General features: G+C 42.5%; 1 protein-coding gene across 1 annotated transcript in view; it reads right to left on the bottom strand.

The window, feature by feature from the left end:
- Positions 1–16,484, bottom strand: part of shank1 (SH3 and multiple ankyrin repeat domains 1) — a 99,459-nt gene extending 82,975 nt beyond the window's left edge. Inside the window, 1 exon segment of the mRNA XM_044331472.1 lies at positions 16,301–16,484. The gene's annotated coding sequence lies outside the window, so the exon portion shown is untranslated.
- Positions 16,485–16,934: the final 450 nt, after the last annotated feature.

Here is a 16,934-nt window from a genome sequence, read left to right as displayed (position 1 = left end):
CAACAGAAAGCGAAGCGCCCGTCTCTCGCTGTCGGTCACATTCACACAAGCTTTCAGAACGACGGACCTTTGAAGTCCTGTCAGAATGTGCCGACCGTCAGCAGGGTCGATGTGGCGATGGAAGTTTTGATCTCGACACCGCTGGGAGTCGACCAAAGCCGGGGTTGTGATGAGCTTGCAGCTCTGACAACGCTAACAAGTCAAGTTTTAGATGTCGGTTGGAATTAAACACCTTAAACGCTCACACATACACACTCAGGCAAAATGAGGAAGAACAAGCAGAGGGCCAAAAGCTGGACAAAGCTGTCACGGTTTGAGAAAGCCTTGTTTGACAAAGTGAAGCGAGTTATTTTTTTTTTTTAGTTTTTTTTTCTTTTTTTTTAAAGCTCCCTGCGGTTCAGCAGCAGCTGAATCAGCACTCCTTCGGTCTGTGGTTTCACATTTCAAAGCTTTTGAGTGGAAAATCTATTTCCTCAGACAGATACAGCATCCCGAATAGACACATTAAACACATTTTTTCACCCCGCTCTGTTCTTGCCGATTGGACTCAAATGCCAGTTAATTGTCGACGATGAGTTACCATAAAAAATCAACTGAGAATCCTCACACCTCCGTTGCACATTTCTACTCTTTTTTCATATGTGACGTTCACAATGTTATTGTAATCTTCTTAAAACAGGCAAATAACTGAAGGCACGTACAAAAGCTGATCTTTAAGCAGATATGTCACTGATAGGTCATGGGACAGTACATTTGCTGTAGGATGATATCAGTGTCCTTTATTTCCTAACATCCCTGCCGTCCTTCATGTCAGTAATGCACTGGGGACTCGGACGCTTTTCATGTCATCTGTGTTTCTTGTTATCTGGCCGGAAAGTGACAGATCAGTAACAGAAGAGGACGAAGAAGCCGAGCAGCTGAGAGCCACAGATTCAATCAGGCTTCATAAACTCAAACAACAGAGGAGGGGTGGGGGGGGGGGGGGGGGGGGGGGGGGGAGGCATCACATGTTCACTGTTTTAATCTAAGCTATGTAGGCCAATCAATATGGCTCCACATCAAACGTCTCCTATGGGCTATATCTCCTTTGCCTCCATGCGATTCCTCCCTCCTCCATCTGCTCATCTTCCTCCTATAGCTTGGACCGACGATGTTCTCATCATCAGCAGCGCTTGTCCTTTTTTTGTTCGCCTCTTCTAATGAAACAGTAGAGATCAGAGAGGGGTCGTGTGTTGTATTGTGTGCAAACTTACACTTACTCTACCTCTGTTATCGTGTGTACCTGTGCACCTGTCACTGTCAGACGTACCTCTGCAGCCGATTTCACATCTAGTGCCGCCGACCGTGAGGGAACTCGCGCTATCCGTTGTCCAGGCGAGCTGGTAGGATGTACTGTATCTCATATATCACCTCCCATTCACTCTCCCACAGCCCCCCCCCCCCTCTCTTCCACTGTTACTATAAATACTGCCAGCTGTGCTTCCATTATTAATGCAGCAAGACGCCCAAACCTTCCCTGGCTCCAACACTGCCGATTCATCATCTCCCATAAACTTTTAAAACACCCACTGCTGCCTACTGCTGGTGCAAACTGACACACATAAACAGGCAGATAAGGTACATGCACACACACACACACACACACACACACACACACACCAACACACACTTCTGTCCATGACAAGTTCATCGGTGGTGGAGGAGGAGGCAGGCAAACCAAAAATAACACATTGCATCTTGATGACAGATCAGTTACTGTTTGAAAAAGACTGTAATGCAATATGGAAGCAGAAGGCCGTAGCTCCGAGGAGGTAAATTGAATTCGGCTCTATTCTTTCTCGCTGAGACGCAGAAACAAATTGAGATGTAACACTGTTGTTTAAAGAGGTTGTACACACACACACACAGAGAGAGAGAGGAAATAATAGACTGTTTTTGTAACGTTAAAAGCTAATCATTACATTTGAAAATGTGCAATCAGAAGCTAAACCACGCAGGCTGCAGCTGTCCCCCCCCCCTTCCCTCCCCCTGACAGCAGGCTTAGGTTGTGACAAAAATAAGGCGACGCAGCTCGACACCTTTCAATCACAAGTAGCAAAAAACCTGACACCAATTTGAGTTTGTTCAAAGCGCGGAGTCACACACTGTGAGAGCAACATCAGCAGAAAAAATCTCACCACAAAGATCCTGGATTTAACTAACAAGCTAGTCGACATATGGACGATTTTCACTGATGATTGAAACATCATAAGACAGTCGAAAAATCAAAATGCTCCTTAAGTTATACAGTACGGAGCAGAATGATGAGATCAAGCCTTCCATTCTCATTTCACTGTTTAGTTGAATCAAATAAGCCTCTCGCAGATAAAAGATTATGAAATACTTGCTTTGGTTGGAAACTCTTTGAACGCTGCACACGGTCCTGTCAGGCTGTACTGCCGCACTCAAGACTTATGATTTTCCAGCAAAAATATGGAAGTGTTTGTGTCTAAAAGAAGAATGAAGAATGAGATTTCTGGAGATTCTGTTTGATCCTTCGTAGGTTTTAACACATTTAACACTCATACAAGTGGCTGGTGACACCTTGAAGTTCATGTTTGTACCAAGCGGCAGCTACCAAGGCTTGAAGTTGAAGCCAATGGGGAAATACCTCAAAGTGCTGTGCTACCGACGACCGCTAGATGCTCCAATCGACTCCCATTCAAAAAGCATCAACTTCTCTCTAGAAATACTAAGTCAGTCTTCTTTTTTCAAGTAACCATTATGGTCTCAATAAGTGTGCTGGTGGTCATTTTGGAAATTATTGCTCTGCTAATAAGTAGCTTTGATGTCTGACCTGTTGGCATTGATTGACAGTTGGCTTGCCTGTTATTGTCGCAATATTTTGGTAAGTTTAATGTTACTTGATTGCGATATTTGCCCTGTTAGCACAGTTTAGCTAAAGTAGCAAACATTAGCCCAAGTGTGCAGCGCTCAGTGTTCCACAGTAAGCTAGCATTAGCTTGGGACTGAAATAGCAGGGCATGTTTCCAAAGCGTGACAGGCAACACGCCGCACTCCTTATTTGGAAGATCATGGCTCCAGAAGGAAAAAATGGCACCGATCATAAACAGCAACTCTGGGCTTCAAACCAGCTCCGATGCAAATGTTCTCATCTTTATATACAAGCTAAGGTTTGTACAGAAAATTAAGCATTGTAGTGTAACAAACTCACAAAAATACCATCTGGCTTGGCATTTAAAAGTTAAAAAAAATCCAAGTAAAGAATAAAAATCAAAGACATAAGCACTTAAACCCATTAACTGTTTTTCATCAATGAAAACAACATCTAATTCTTTACTGTATGTATCTGAACATGTGTGACGTTGCTAAACCCTACTTACCACCTGAAAGCTGATAGTACTTTCAAGTAGGAAGCTCATATCTACTGTTTTTTCCCATTGGACCTGAAAGCAGCATCAAACCCTGCGGCTGATACTGATGCTGCTGCCTTCAATCGCGCACACACACACACACACACACACACACACACACACACACACACACACAAAACACAAATCACACCCCACCCGGCACTCTGATCATCATCCTGGGCCAGCACTGCTCCACTGCTGCCATGCATCTGCTGCTGCTAAATATAGTAACAAACCCCACTTTGATGATGCAGCGGTGACTGTAGGGAGAGCTAAAAAAAAAAAAAAAAAACCTCTCCTCTCCGCCTCTCAATGGCGCAATTAGCCCTAATAAACTGAGAGTGAATTCATGATGCATGGAGGAGTCTGGCCAAAGCCCTCCAAACCCCGACCCCGCCAACACTACCCTCCCCTCCAATTAGCATGAATGGAGTCTTTGCAACGGGACAGATGTGATCTGTCTGTGAGGGGACGAGGTGGGAAAATGAGAGAGAGAGCAACAGCATTAGAGAGAAATGATAGAGATATAGTGTGTGTGTGTGTGTGTGTAAGTGTGTAAGTTTAGGGTTATGTTAAGGTTAGGGTAAGGTTTAGGGTTAGGCATGTGGTGGTTATGGTTAAAGTTAAGATAAGTCTCCAAGACAATGAATGTAAGTCAATGTAATGTCCGTTGAAGTGATGGAAACACGACTCTGTGTGTGTGTGTGTGTGTGTGTGTGTGTGTGTGGTGAGGAAGAGGGTGGTATCCCCTTGGGGACCGAGGACTGGCTGGGCATTGTTTCTGCAAGGATGAATACACACAAAGTCAGCCAGAACATTTACATGTGACGATTAATTACTGCGCTGTTACAGGAAACACACCCAGCAACACAAACATCATCCCGTGTTATGATGTAGACTGAACTTTTAGTCTGTCTTTCATCAATTAGTTTAAATCTGAAAAGTCTGTTCTGTTTTTCCATGTTTCAATATATGATAAAAACACACAACAGTGAAATACTGTGTATTTGCAGCTCAAGACACTAGTGGTGAAAAGTGCTCGGGTACACTAAAGTGGTGCGTTTTGTTCTAATTTGGTTTTGTTAATTAGCATGAACTAACTTGATACATTCACTGATATCAATATTTAGAGAAGCAATATCTAATAACTAGTGTATATATTAGCCAGTATTCTTTTTACGCCGCTAGCATCTCTCTGAAGGTCGTTTGGTCGGTCGATTTGTTTGTTCACCATTTTGGTCCAGACTGAAATATCTCATCAACTATCAGATGGATTGCCATGAAATTTTGTACAGATATTCATGATGACCTAAGGATGTATCCTAAGTTTTCCTCTAGCGCCACCATGAGGTTGATATTTGTAGTTTTGAGTGGAATGTCTGGATCGATTGGATGAAATTTGGTACGGATATCCATTCAATACATGATGAATTAAAATAATGTGATAGCTTACATTTCATCTAGCACCATCATCAGGTCAAATACTTACTCAATACTTTGGTCTACAACCAAATACCTGCATAACTCATCCCATCAGCCTTAGCTGTACTTTGTGTTTAATGCTAAGATGGTGTACATAGTAGACAGTAGGGATGTACAGAGAGCCTAGTATTTGTATTTGTATCTGTATTTGTCAAGGTAGCAAAATTATTTGTATTTGTATTCGAATAAAAGTGGAAAGAGGCTTAAAAATCCTGTTTTTGTTTTTATTACGCTTTTAATTTTAGAAAATTAAAGTGTTACAATAAGTGTTCATGAATAAACTACCTTATAAAGGAGGTCCCCATATCAGGTCTTGAACTAGAGTCTCCCAGATCAAAGACAACTGCACTGACTACTGAGCTAAAACTTTACTCATCGACTCATTGCAGACAGAACTCTACCTATTTATACACCCATAACACAGAGACAGCACAGCGTGTAATGTGTAGGGAGGGACTTCAAAGGTGATTCTTGCTTTGCACTTTTCATTTATTGCCTACTTTTTTACAACCTAACTGTGTGGAAAGGAGAAGGGGAGCAACAGGTTATGGAGAGTCCCTTGGGAGCACTTCACATGTGTCAGTAGCTCAGCTTTATCTCTGGGGAACACCCCCAGCACCGGGAGTGATGTCCAAATTAGGAAATGTGCGTCATGTAGCAGGTGGATGTGACTCCCCTCGTTGAAACCTGCTGATAGACATAACAGCGGAGCAGAAGAGAGAGACTGAGATAGCGATGTAACCGACCTGCGCGCTGATATTTGACATGTTTTTTTTTCTTCCCGAAAACAAATATTATTAAAATATTTGTATGACACAAATATTCATAAAAACCCACTATTTGCCAAATAACGCATTTGTATTCGGGCACATCCCTAGCAGACATTATACTATCTTAACATCAGTATGTTAGCAATGTCATAGTGAGCATGAAAGCATGCTGATGTTAGCATGTAGCTCAAAACCAAGTACAACCTCACAGAACCGCTGTCATGGCTGTAGACATGCATTTTTTTTTAACAAATATAGGGTAGGATAAGGCAGGATATTTGAGAATAGAACAATTAACTGAAGTATTGAAGATGACAGTAAATGTTAGACGTAACTAGAAATAAATACACAAATGCAGCAGAAATATACACTATTAACCTTGACCTATTAAAAAATGTCCAAAAACACATGAAATTTAGCCTACAAAACATTAGTGTGCTGCATTTTCTATTTACATATCAACATATACACAAATATCTCTGTGACAAGCCAATATCAACCCATAACCTCCCAATGCTGTACTGTTTGAGCTGTATTGATCAGAAAACTGGCAGCCGTCATTGCTGAACAGATAATATAAAGATCAGCATCTGCAGATACCCTGAGACAATCTAAACAAAACACAGTACAGCATTAAACAAACTGGTTCACTGAGAACTACAGGTAATGTAATGGAAAAACCAGCACAGCAACATGTGCCTGACACCATCAGAGACTGAAACTGTATTTTAAACCTTACAGATTATCATGGCTGATGGGTGATTTTCTACTCATCTATAACACAGAGCATTTGAGCACTTGAACAAAAACTCCGAAGCTCCTCTTCGGCCTAATCGTCACCTCCCTTCAAAGTTTCATGGCAGGCAAAGCATCAATTTTCTACATCACGCCAGGAAGAGAAAAATGTACTGTTGGTAATGACGGCGCCTCTGTCTCCCAAACACCCTGACAATCTATTAATGCCAGACACAACCATCACTCTGGTGTGATGAAACAGTGGCAGACGCTGAAATGAGTAATAGAGATGGAGACAGAGAGACTCTCTGAGAGATAGGTGGATGGAGGTAAACGACGGAGGGAAAGGAATTAGGAGAAACAAGAGAAAGGACAACGGCGAAGTAGGACAGAGCGCAGGGGAGGCCTGTCTGTCCCAGATCAGTCGTTTACCGCCGGCAAGAGAGGGAGGAGGAATGAGTGAGATAGGAAAAAAAAAAAAGGAGAGAGAGAGAGAGAGTAAACGAGATGGCTAAATCTGGAGTTATGAACTACATCCCCCTCTGAGCAGCGTGGCAAATATTGAAAAGAAAGTTAAGCTCCGCTTGCTGCACTTGGGCAAATATGCCAGGAGAGAGAATGAAAAATAATACAACCGCAAAACCTCAGTGAATGTAAAACTGTAACAATAGGACTTAGACAGGTTGTCAGCTGATTAAGACACCCCCTCTCTACCAGCCATACCCCTACGGAAGAGGAATCCAAATAAACATGGCATGAAATAATCCAATTAATGCCAATTATTCAACTTTTATCACCATCCATCCTGTTTTTTTTCTCTTTGGGACAGGTAATCTTTTTCCCTGTGTGCTGATAAACCCTCTTTTTCCCCCCAAGCCTTGTTGAATTTAATGAATGGCAAGAGGAGATTTTGGTCCCCCGGTCCCTAAAGGATCTGGAGTGATCTGCATGGGTGTAAATGTCAACTGTGTGCTGTGTCCTCTGTTTCAGTGGTGGAACTAAATAGTGGCAACCCGTAAACACTTTCCAACCAAAGAAGGAATTAATGGTATTTCCCAGCTAACGTGGGCCGAATATCAATTCGACCGCTCGGGCGGCAAATCATGGCTGTTTGCTAGACCTTGACTCTCTTTGTGCCAAACAACATCTGAAGTACAAATGACATGACAGTCAGTTAATCAACGCTCAACAGCAGCCGCATCGGCCTGTTGAACCAGATCAACTCGACTTCCACCAAATTAATTGAGCTCCCAGGGACTTAAAATGAACAGATCTGGACTCGAAACTTCACTTTGACGAGACTATTGTTTGGTGCTGCTTTTTCCCCGTCACTCTGAGTGCTCAAAAATTGAACAAATCAGACCTGAGGACAAGCTAAATGAAGAGCTAGAGGTCGTGTGTGATGCTGGATGTGAAAGAATGGCTTTCATCAGACTAACACATCCATTAGGCAAGTAACTTAACATAATTGCATAAGCCAGGTTTAGCTGAGTATTGCTGGCTAGGGAATTTCTTACTTTCCTTTCAGGGAAAAAATGTAGGAGAACAGCTTTTAAGTCAGATATCAAGACATGATTTATAATTTCATGCCAGTGTGATGAAATATAATTGTACAGTTTATAGGCACTGAAAGAAAATAAAGCCAATTTTACAGAGAACCTAATAGCTTCTATACAACTCTTATTATTGTATTACTGTTTTCCAGTGGAGGGTCTTCAGGTGATTGAGTTCCTTGCAGGCTATAAAAACTGGCCCATGTTCTCAATCTTTCGCTCCTTTTTCTGCAGCTGGTTTCCCCTCCGTGTCATTTTCTCTTGCTTTTGTTAACTTTAGTTTTATTGTTTTATGTATTGTTGCATCGATTCCCTCCTTGTCACAATCCTCCTGAGCCAGTTTGTGACACTTGTAAAAACGGAAAGAGATCACAACAACAAACAATGAACAAGAGCGAGACGACCATAGCCAGGCGTGTTCATGAAAAATTACATTAACTGTTCCTTAAAGGTGCAGTATGTAGAATTTAGTGGCATCTAGTAGAACAGACTTTGCAGAAATGGAATAAAATATCCATAAGTATGTTTTAATTAGTGTATAATCACCTGAAAATAAGAATTGTTGTGTTTTTTTTAACCTTAGAATGAGCCTTTATATCTACAGAGGGAGCGGGTCCTCGTCCACGGAGCCCGCCATGTTGGACCGCCATGTTTCTACAGTAGCCCAGAACAGACAAACAAAACACTGGCTCTAGAGAGGGCGTTTCAAGTTTTTCGCGAGTTTCGTCGGGTACCATAGGTTCTCCTACACGCTTGGAAAGGGGAGTGGTATTCATTTGGTTGCAATCTGCAACTTCACCACTAGATGCCACTAAATCCTAAACACTGGTCCTTTAAACCTGCACTGTGGAACTTTTAAACATACTTAAAATGAACGTCTGTTACGTTCAAGCCCTCGCCAAATGAGTTCACACAATGCTGAATGAGCCTATCACCGCCAGGTAAATCTCACTGTATTTCACAGAGTTTTTAATCTGGTGTCAGGTTTAACGTTTCCGTGCTGCCCAGATGAACGCGTGCTGCGAATGCTCTATGGACAGAGCCGGCTAACTTCCTGTTAGCTCTCTGTTAACTTGAATGGGGATAAAATAATTTAATCGTGTGGCTCTTCTAGACTTTCCAAATGTTATCAGAGGCCTTAGAAACCGCAGATTGGTCAATATAAATGTGACACTTGATCCAAAATGTGCAGTCTAATGTGTTTAGCAGATTAAGGCTCTTTTTTTTTTTTTTTTTTAAATGAAAGTGATCTATGGAGAGCTGGTAGCAATGAGTTAGCCTGTAGCGACTGCTTGACATCGACGTGTGATGAGTGTATTTGAACTCAGAGCGCCACTCAAAGCAAAGACTGAGTCATGTATCTGCTGCACACTAACACTTAACAGAACATTCGCAACACATTGACAAAAGCACTTCACTTTTATACATCAGTTCAGACTATAAAACTTCTCCGAATCCGACATTAATGCGCTGACGGCGCCGTTTAAAGTTTTCCACTGTTACAAATCACACTTGTGTGTGACGCTGGCCGTCTTCTCTGATGATCCACTCTGTCATCCTCTACCTCCATTTCCCTGCGGTGACACATTATATACGGAGCATGAACAGCATGTGTGAGTTACTATGTGCCAGCTGTGTGTGTGTGTGATCATCGTCCACACCTTTCTGAAACTGAGACTGAACACACATCTCATGCACGAACACCTCCAACATCACCACTCTGCGCGACAGCATACAGAAGTAGCTTGTGTGTAATTACGTGCGCCCTGTAAAGTGACCCACTGTCACCTCTATAGATAGACTAAATTCAGGTGGAGAGATAATGACAGAGGAAGGCCAAACACATGTTTCCTGTCGGCAGGGTGACCCTCTTCTTGTACGAGCAGCCACTCAAGTGAGAGGACGGCAGTTTGAACATCCGCTATCAGACTCATCTGCTGTTTAATGCATGGCAAGACGCCTGTGTATCTGCTCCTGAGCACACATTCTTTAATGCTAAGGTGCATCTGTGCCAATGTCCGTCCATGCATACCCTGCTTCTACAATCAATATGTCAGCATAGTCGAAGTGTGAGGTGATTTTATGCACTAGTTAGCCCTTTAGATGTGAACCCATGAGCTGTACTGTGCAGCAGATCATCAGCAGTCCTTGGTAGGCATGCAAATATGTGTGTGGGAGGGATTATCAGTTTGACACAATGATAAATCCAGGAGCTGACAAGTAGCATCTCTCCTACATCTACCTATTTGTGTTTTATTTACGCCGCCACATAAATTTTCTGATCCCTTGTCTTGAGCCTCATCTACAAATCTGCGTCCCTCCACTGCTGTCTCCTCCTGTCCTCCTCTCCTCTTTCTTCTGCCTCTCTGTGAAGCTGAGATCTGCTGGTATCAAGGAGTAATCCGCTGCCAAACACCGCTCCGTTTCCTCGGGTTCTGCGCGTCCCTCGGCAGATCTCTCTCCGGGCTGTTTCGCTTTTTTCTCGTTTCGTTTTATTTTTCATTTCTCGTTTCGTGCGACTACCGTCTTCGTTTAAAGCTATAGGATATTGCACTAACAGCCATGTGGCAGAAGAATCAGTGTTTCACATCAATGCAGTAAACTTGAACATGCAAACCCCCCTCGCTCCCCCCACCTCCACTCAAACCACCCCTCCCACCCCCTGCTACACACACACACACACACACACACACCCATTTGACTCCACCACCAACCCTCCACACATATAAAATCATACTCTCATCTGCTTTTCTGCTTTGCCATGCACCCCCCCCACCCCCCCCTCCCTCCTTTTCATCCCCCATGCACACCTTCCTTCAGAAAGGAGAGGAAAGAAAAGCAGAAAAGACATTCTTACTGTCTTCTACAATCCCCGATGAAACACAGAAATCCCTCCTCTGGAAAAAAAAAAAAAAAAAAAGAAAAAAGGGACAGAAGTAGAAAAAGAAATTGCCAGTTCGCGAGAGGAATAAGGAGTGAGGAGGGGTGAGCAGCGGGAAGATGATGATGAAGAAGACTGTGGTGAAAAGGGGGGAAAAGAAAAGAAAAAGAAAAGGAAGGCAGGAGAAAAATCACCGCCGCAAAACAATCGAGAAACCCCCCTCTTCCTCCACAGCCACCGCCACCACCACCACCACCACCGCCGCCGCCGCCGCCGCGAGAAATTACAAGGTGTCCGGCGTGCTGCTGTACGCTGAGGGATGGAGCATTATCCTCGGCTCCCAGCCCGTCCTCCTCCTCCTCCAGCAGCAGCAGCAGCAGCAGCAGCAGCAGCAGCAGCAGCTCTGTAGTAACACTTCTATCTGCTCAGTCCGGCGATCTCCCATCCCTCGCTCACTATCCTCCCCTCCTCCCTCCCTTCGGCGTGCACAGAGTGCCCCTCTCTCTCTCTCTCATTTTCTCTCTCGCTGCTTGTACTGGTTGGTTGGTTTCTCTTCCTCCCTCCCTCTCTCTCTCCCTCCCTGCCTGCCTCCCATCCCTCTCTCTCTATCTCTCTTTTGCCCCCCCCCCCCACCTCACCTTCCAGCTCTCACTCCTCCATCATTACCCAGATACAGGGCATACCCCTCCCTCCCTCCCTCTTCTTCTCTCACTCTCTCTCTCTCTCTCTCTGTCTTTGATGTTTTGGAGTTAGACTCTCAGCTGTGTTATTTTTTTTCTCCCCCCCCTCCCCCCCCTTCACACAGAAGTGGAAGCACCATATAACACAGTGGGATCCACCCAACCGTGCAGAAACACACACACACACACACACACACATAAAAGATTATCCAATAATTACCCGGCAGTATCAATAACAAAACCACACTCATCAATTAGCGCAAATTTTTTTTCTCATTTTTAACGGATTCCTGCCATAATCCAGCGATTAAATCCCAATCAAAGATACAGAATACGCAGCGCAATCCGCGGCCGAGATGTGTGTTCTCTCTCTCACGTTCACACACACACACACACACACACACACACGCACACACACGCACAGAAATATGAATTAGGAATGAAAGAGATGTGTATAAAAGGATGAGGGAAGCCACTGCTGCAATGCTCATTACCATACATAGAGGAGGAGGAGGAGGAGGGGGGGGGGGGGGGTGGTGGTGGTGGTGGTGGTGGTGAGAGGGGTGGGGGGGGTGGGGGGGGCGACGAGGACCGTGGGTGGAGAGGGAGTCTTCTACTGATGAGCTGAATTGAATAGCAAGTAGAAATCAACTCTATTATGCCAATCAGTGTTGAGTGAAGCATGTCAAACTAGCTTTGATGAGCGAACACCCCTTTAATAGTCGAGGGGGTGAAGAAGAGGAGGAGGAGGAGGGGGTGGAGGGTCACCATGGCTATAATAACCATGATCACACAGGAAAAAAAATAAACCAGATGTTTTTCAGCAGTCAGATCTCCCTCTTGTCGCTGTGGGTGATTTATATATGCTGGCTCTCGCTCCACACTCGGTTATTCCAGTTAGATCCCATAATTATAAAAATAAAATGATAAAATAAAATAAAAAAATAAACATCTGCTGGAGAAATTCCTCAGCTGATGTTGACAAGCGCTGCGCCGCATGTCAAATAGTGACCAGATATCACTGCCTCTGAGTCTGAGAGCTCTCCTGCATTAGACTGTTTCACATTATTACATTACAGTGGATTCTTATTACATTATGGAAAATGGCTTCTCTGGATTTATTCTGTCTGTCTCTCTGTGGAATTTGGGAGGATTTTGCCCCATTTACTGAACATCTCGGACGTATTATTCTATTGATTAATGTGCATTTTAATCTGCTGGAATAGTTTCGAGCAAGTCTACGCAGATTGATCTTGCTGGTTATTCTGTGACTGTGATGTAATATTTTCCCCAGTTCATGAAGTCTTTTCTCTTCACTACAAATATCATTTTTAGGAAGTAAGGATCTACTAAATCTACTATGATGCTCTATTATTTGGAATGACGTGCTAGAGGAGGTCAGAGAAGCTAACACAATGTCTTTTAAGTCACTTTTCCCCCCAAATTTTATCATTTTATTATAATATTGTATTGATTATTAGCTTTTAATTGTCTTTTTTTAAGTCTATGTTAAGAACTTTGTATCTTATTTTGAAAAGTGCTAAATAAATAAAGGTGTTGTTATTATTATTACTGTAGGCCGTATTATTTTTCCATTTTCCGCACAAAAGACCCTTTTGGTTTGAAATGTTCAGTGTGTTTATATATTCTCAGAAAACCATCATACAATCTACCAGACAATCTATATTAGATTATGGTGATATCCTGTACGCTCACACTGCCGCCACTGCTGGATGCTGCTGTCGACCACAGCGCCACATTAATTACATTTGTTAAATCAGATCAGAAACAAGTTTATTGCCAAGTAGGTTTGCCTTGTTGTTGTGGTGCATGACAGTCAAAATATACACAAAAATCAAGTAATATGAATAATAGGAAATAGAAATTTACAGTAAAAACTATGTAAATATATTCTAAGTGAGAAGAGCTATTACAAGTTTAAATTGAAGTGAATGTAATGTACAAAATACTGACCAGGAAACAAACAGTATATGCAATGTGGAAATAATAATAATACAAAATCCGTGTTGACGTAATGCATCATGTTAGATGTGATGAGTTCACAGATGTGCAAATAAAGAGATTTCACACTAATATGGGGACATAAGTGTGTGTCACATTAAATATAAAGAGGTCAGGTGGTCGTCATCTAGAAGGCGCCGGCGTACCTGTGTCTTCATTTATGAGGCCTCGCTATCTAAGTTGCCGACTTATTTAACATCCTTAGCTCAGAGCTAATAACCGTGACATGAGGTCACAGAGCAATTTGGCTTTAAAAGTTCCTCATTCAAAACTCTTAACTGGGACAGACTGGTTTCTGTTACCATGCACCTCACCACTGGAATGAACAGTTTCACGTTAGAGACGCTTGTTCCTCTTTAAAGGACTTTAAAGTTTTAAAGATATTCTTCATAACGTTTGTGATTGTTTGAAGTATGAGTGTGTATGATGACTGTGATGTGTATATGTGACGACAACAATCCTCCGCTTTATTTACTGATCCTAAATAAAGCACACAAATATCAAACCGCACGTGCGAAGCGACACGAGCGAAGCAAATGCCAATGTCAAGACATCATATCGCAGGTATGGCGTACGCTTCCACTCAAAGGTTAAGCTGACAGGCAAACCCGACGTCTCAGCTCTTGCAAGTGGTATTAATAACTATGAATATCCTTCACTTCATCTTCTCTTGTTACTGTAGGTCCCGGCTATGCATTTAGAAACAGATGTGAATTAAATGTCAGTGACTCATAGCGGAAGAAACTTTCTCACACAACATTAAAAGTATTAAAACCAACTGATCTATTAGTTTCTTTAAATTATGTTTGCATTGATTGGTCAGCCTCTGCATATTCTCCTTTGACTAAATGGGCCTTTATGTATCAGAGTGTGTGTGTTTATCAGGTTTTGTTCATCAGGCTCAAGCTGAACCAATAGTTAGTATTAATTGGATGGGTTGCAGTAAGCTAAAAGGGATTGCTGCGCTTCATCAAAAACGACACACGTGACTGTGACTTGTACAAGGAGACGGAGAGAACAAGAGGGAGTCGCCTTGATAGCAGACAGTCAGACTTAATAAAGAAAGATGGCCATAATAATCATAAGAGCAATATCCCTGCTCGTGCAGCTGACATATTTATTCAGCCCCCTCTGTCAGACACACAGGGTTTTGTTGCAGTCATAATTTACACTAATGCACTGACACCTCAGTCATTTGGAGCCTCTGCCACCTGTCACCTGGGAAATAATGCCTGGGAAACCTTTCTATACAGCTCTTTTTCTCTCTGTTATAGACTTCATCCCACAGCTTGTTTCTCAGGGCGTCAGTGTTTCCTCGCCGCTTCGCATAAAGGCCGCCTGCTCGGCTACTGATAATGGCAGAGACGACGGTGGTTCCAGCACTCCATGCTCATGCAAAATCCAACACAGTCGGCCATTTTCACAAGGTTCGCCGCTGCCGTGCAACGCTCATATGTCATGACAGGTTTTAATTCCCCCCTGAGTCTCGACCATGGAGAACATGAGAGTCCTACATACATACATGTAGCTAAAGTTTAATGGAAGAGTCAGATGAGGAGCTGGTGTTGTGACGGCTCTATGAATAATGAAAACAGTGGTAAAACTAGCAGGGTTAAAAGGGTTGGAAAACATTTCACGTGGCGCAAAATGGAAATCCTCTGTATTCTGTATAAAGCAGAGCTGCAGGAAATAAAGCAGGTTAAAAGCAGATCAAACCGAAGAAGTCGTGTTTTGATAATTTGCTGCAACCAAACTGAAATCAGCGTTGAATTAATGAGTGCATAAATCTAACTTGAGTATCTACTCTGTTGTGACAGCTGAGGAAAAACCGGGTTTTAATGTTAATATTTGTTTGTTTTCCTATTTTCTCCTTCCTCTTCTTCTTTTTTTTAATCCCTACCCTCTCTTTCCGTCCTCATTATGAGAAAAGCGTTATACTTGGCATCTGAATTACCTGCTCGGCTGCTACTGAGTGCTAGAAAGAGAAGCAGAAGTGGGTCATATGCTGGAAGAGAGGAGGGGATGGAGGAAGAAGAAACACAAGCGCTGGTTGGGTTGGGATGAAAGCACAGGTAGAGAGGAAGGAGGTAAAGGCTGAGCACTAAACCAGGAGGGTGAACACTCACCCCGAGCTTTGAAATTAACCAGAAAAAAAAACAACACTAGAGCCGGAGGAAATGACTAGGACAGTGTTTAAAATAAAAGACATTTGAAAGTAAACAAAAACACCTCACTGTTGCTTGTAACAATGATGTAATAACTTATTCTATTGATTATATGCTGCAGTGGATACACACAAATGGTCTAAAAGCCTAATAGTTTCATAAACTTCTGTCAGGTGGAATAGACCCTTTTCACTGCTGACATTTTGTACACAAATGTAGTTAATATAAGCCCAGGTTTACTCGTATATTATTTGTGTTTACATCATTTGATTAATGATCAATTTGCAACTCTGAAGTACAATATCAGCTATGAAACATCCTCCATCCTGTGGCCCCGGGCTGTGGACGTAACCACCGTGACGCCACCCATTTGTTTTTTGGACTGGCATTTTGAAGCCTCCAGTTTTGGTATTTTGACCGTCGCCATCTTTGATTTTTGGAGCCAGAAATGAACGAGAGGGTGTCGCTGACCCTGACGCTAGTTGCTAGCTTGGTTAGCACGGTGCATTTACAGTATATGGTTAACTGTGCTAATGATAATGCTAATTTTTCGCTAGCGAAAAACGAGCTTTAAAACAATTAAAAGAAAATGTACTTACCGGAAAAACTGGACATCTGACTCCTTGGAGGGTGTTTTAGTACAACCAAACGCTGAACAAGATTATTTCAGGCGACCAAAATGTTACAATTAACTTTCATGAACTGAAAACACGCTGAAATAGTGGTAGCTACGCCTATACTCTGTGAATGTAGGGTTACGCCATGTTCACGTTACCTAACCAACGGTTGTCACCATGGAAACAACTTGTCAATCACAACGTAGCCACGCTCTAAAGCATACGCTGCTTTATCATCAAATTTAAATTAAACCGAACCATTATTTGCTAAATGAACATCATGCTGCATTTAAGAACACTTGAAACTAGTGATTGAGACCATAAACTCATCACTGAGGTGATAAATCAAGTGAGAATTAGGGTCATTTTCTCATAGACTTCTATACAATCAGACTTCTTTTCGGAGCCAGTGGACTCCTCATGATGGCCATTAGAGAGAATGCAGGTTTAAGTCACTTCCCATTGGGTTCACTGTTCAGATCCGGCGCTACCTGTTTGGTCAAAATCTAGTTTTAAGACCTGAATTGTTTTAGTTTATGTTGTGCTCCTTTGTTTTAGAGTTGTGTTTTATCAAATTGCATGCAAAAATAGTATTATTCCATCATAGGAATACTGT

This window comes from Thunnus albacares, chromosome 17 (genome assembly GCF_914725855.1).
Source record: "Thunnus albacares chromosome 17, fThuAlb1.1, whole genome shotgun sequence".
NCBI lineage: Eukaryota > Metazoa > Chordata > Actinopteri > Scombriformes > Scombridae > Thunnus > Thunnus albacares.
This window is presented reverse-complemented; position numbering and strand designations above follow the sequence as displayed.